Raw genomic sequence first — 3899 nt, 5'->3', positions numbered from 1 at the left:
GTCCCGGCCGTCGGGGCCGCTCCGGCACCACAGCCACGAGCGTCCGCCCTCCTGGCCGCCGCCGCGTCCTCCAGCCCTTCCCTCCGGTCCCTGACCGCCCCCCACGGGGCCACCTGTGCCCGAGACCTGCGTGTGTCCTCACCTCCGCGCCGTTCCCCGCTGCCGAGACGGGCCTGCCGGAGCTGCTGCACCCTGCGGTCCCCACCCACATCGGCAGGTTTTCTCCCTTCCGGTGGTCGCTCCCATCTTACCCTTTGCTCCCGCCGTTTCCTTCCTGAGCGCGAAACTCCCCGAACAGCTGGCCGTGCTGGCAATAATCCCGTAGCCTCTCTTGAGCCCGCTGAAGGCAGGACTGACTTTTGCGATCACTTGACCAGGACAGGCCTTGTCAAGGGGAAAAAAGGGCCTTCACACGACTAAGTTTCGTGTCCCTCGGCAGTCATGCCAATAGCTACCCTCCACCCCTGAACACAGATCCTCTCCTCGGGAGAGGGAAAGACAGCTTTGAATTCGGCCAGCGGTTTCAGAAGTGACTTAGTAATCTGTAACTTAACCACGTTTACCCAGATACTGATTTCACTTTACTTTCTGGTTTGGGGAAGAAGGTATGCTGACTGTCAGAGATGTCAGCTTAGTCATAGAAAAACGTTTTTCAAAGTTTTTCAAAGTCATGTTTTTGTGTATCTTAAGTTTATTGTCTATGGAATTTACTGCTGTAGAAAGATCAGGAGGCAGTTGAATGGAAAGGCCTGTTAAGATCTAGACAGCATAGAGGGAAGCAGGGAAATATTTTAGTATGAAGAATGAAGTAAAAAAAAACTCAGAGATAAGACAGCCTTTGGTCGCATTTGAGCCAAAAGGAGAAACAGTTATTCAGTCTCAAAGGACTCAATTTGACAGTTCCAAACCACTAACCAGAACTGATCTGTAAACCAAACCCGAAATAAAAGGGTAAGAATGCTCACTTATGGGAATGTAAATTGGTTTAATCTCTTATGAAACAATTGTGCGACTCTGGTAATGTTGAAGGTATATAAGACCCAGGAATTTCCCTGTGAGGTTTACACCCCAGGGAAACTGTGTGTGCCCAAAGAGGCAGGACAGGAGTGTCCGCAGTGGCCCTGCTGGTTGTAGCAAAACATAGGAGACAACCGAAAGATCTAGCAACGGAAGACTAGATATATAAATTGTGTTATGCGATAAAACAAATAAACACGTTGTGACACTTCATTAATATGTTGGAGTACTAAACGGCAGTGAAAAGAAATAAGCCAGGGCTATATGTTTGAACAGGGTTGAATACCATAAACAGAATATTGAACAGAAAAAGAACATGGTTTGAGGACACATATAGTGCGAGAATTTAAATCTACAAGCGTGCTACTAAAAGTATCAAAAATGCATGGGAATGAGAAACATCACTTGTGGGATAACTTGTGGCGGAGGGAAGAGGATGCTGTCTGGTAGCGGTACCAAGGAACTTCACTTGTACTGGTCATGCTTTATTTAACTTGTGGGAGGGACAGGAGTGTCTGCTATATTATATTTTATATATTTCTAGTAAAAAGTACTCAGACTGCTAAGTATTCCTCATTTCTGGTATTGTGTCCTGTTTGAGTCTTTTTACTAATTGGAGTAATTAAGATTTTTTTTCACTCAGAGGTAAACGCAACCTGGGACAGTTATAGTAGCGCATCAGCCAGTCATTGCTTAATATTGCATAAACCAGAATATTTGGGGACCAAGGAAGTGTGTCTGTACTTTTTGTGCTTACTAGACAGTGATGATACATATGTAATGGGGAGATGATACATATGTAATGGGGAGGCTGAGGTGAGTGGATTGCCTGAGCCCACGGGTTCGAGACCCGCCTGGGCAACTTAGTGAGACCTCATCTCTACAATAAATAAAAAAATTAGCCGGGCGCGGTAGCGCGTGCCTGTAGTTATGGGTGCTTGAAAGGCTGAGGCGGAAGGATCGCCGGAGCCCAGCAGGTTGAGGCTGCGGTGGCCGGGAGCAGCCACTGCACTCGTCTGGGTGACAGAGTGAGATTCCAACTCAAAAAAAAAAAGAAAAAGAAAAGAAAAAGAAAAGAAATGATGGTGTTTCCATTTGACAGAAGGGAAAAATTAAACAACAAAATGAGACAATATCCCCTCTCCCAGGTACCAGTCATCTTTTATTAAGGTGTTCTCATTAGGTGTGAAAGGATTCAGCAATGGTCAAGTTCCTCATGGAGGGGCGCTGGGCCCAGGAGGTCATGGTCAGGAGAGCAGGGTGCAGCCTTCAGTGGTACTTGTGTAGCTGCTCATGTTTGAGCTCCTTGTAAGAAAGGCAGTAGCTGAAAAGTTACATAAGCCACCAGCACCATAGAAACCCCGGAGATGCTCCCTTTCTTCACGTTGATGTTCTTGTTGGTTGTAGTAGCAGTGATAACCTCTTTGAAATGCTCCAAGAATGCCATTAGGGGCGAAATCCCACATCAGTATCCAGGTTGGAAGCTCCTCTAGTTTGACATCCATGAGTTTCTTCTCCTTCACTGGTACCATCTTAGAGTCCTGGTGTCCGCTGTCGAGACAATATCTTGAATTAATAATCTTACATCTTTCTTTTGCCAATTCCTATATCAATGACATGTTTCCTGATCCCTTAGAGAAGTTTGTTAAAGGAAAGAAACAGTTAGTGCATAACTTTTCTTATTTTATCAAACTGCCTTTGAGATTCAAAAGAGAAGATACGAGAATGCTTTATCCCAGAAAAATAGACTAGGAAAGAGGCCAGAAGAGGGACAGCACCTCACTTTGCTTTTGAGAAGAAGACTAGAGGAAGGTCTCTGGGTCTGGAGGGTAACCAAAAGCAAAGAGAGTAGAACCTGACTTGGGGCCCTAAGGCGGAGCGGGCAGAGTGCCACCTGGACAAGAGCCTGGGAGCACAGACGGTGGCTGCAGGTGGCTGGTTACCAGTCTGGGAAGTACCACACTGCCTGGAAGAAGTAACTTTAGCACTTCCTTTCCTTGTGGGATATGGGCCTTGTACAGCAAGCTTATGAAAGACACTTAGTAGGTGGCCATGAGTCAGAGTTGGTGGATGCTGCTAAGGCTTGGAGGTTACTCCCATTCCCCATACTGCATTGTGAGAATATGCCCCTATTTTTAAATTGTTCAGGACCTTGGTAGATTCTATCCTATTCTTTGTGACAGAAGGCGAGAAGCCTTGACGTTCAGAGGAGTTTTGGAGCAATGGAAAAAGAACCACCCGTTCTCACAGGTCTAAGGTAGGACTGGCCATGTGAAGCCTCCTTCCTTCTCCCTTGTTCGGTGTTATAAAATGGTGACCAACTGCAAGAAAAGAAAACTACAGGCTAATATTTCTGATGAACATGGGTGCAAAAATCCTCAACAAAATACCGTCAAACCAATTCAATAGCATATTAAAAGAATCCTATACCATGACCGAGTGGGATTTATCCCTGAGATAAAAGGATGGTTCAGTACACATCAATGAATGTGATATGTCACATCAACAAACTGAAGGACAAAAATCACATGGTTATGCAGAAAAAATATTTGACAACATTTAAAACACTTTCATGTTGAAAACATTCCATAAACTAGATATAGAAGGAATATAACTCAACACACGAAAGATTGTATATAAAAAGTCCACAAACCAGGGGTAGTGGCTCCTGTCTGTAATCACAGCACTTTGGGAGGTGGAGGTGAGAGGATTGCCTGAATCTCAGGGTTCGACACCAGCCAGAGCAACTTGGTGAGACCTCATCTCTACAATAAATTAAAAAAAATTAGCCAGGCATGGTGGTGTGCGCCTGTGGTTCCAGCTACTTGGAAGACTGAGGAAGAAGGATCACCTGAGCCTAGCAGGTTGAGGCTGCAGTGGCC

The 3899-nt window shown here is 45.5% G+C and overlaps 1 pseudogene; it reads right to left on the bottom strand.

The window, feature by feature from the left end:
* Window positions 1–2286: 2286 nt before the first annotated feature.
* Window positions 2287–2549, bottom strand: LOC103260358 (annotated as a pseudogene).
* Between the last annotated feature and the right edge of the window lie 1350 nt (window positions 2550–3899).

This window comes from Carlito syrichta, unplaced genomic scaffold (genome assembly GCF_000164805.1).
Source record: "Carlito syrichta isolate Samal-C Ts95f unplaced genomic scaffold, Tarsius_syrichta-2.0.1 Scaffold303183, whole genome shotgun sequence".
NCBI lineage: Eukaryota > Metazoa > Chordata > Mammalia > Primates > Tarsiidae > Carlito > Carlito syrichta.
This window is presented reverse-complemented; position numbering and strand designations above follow the sequence as displayed.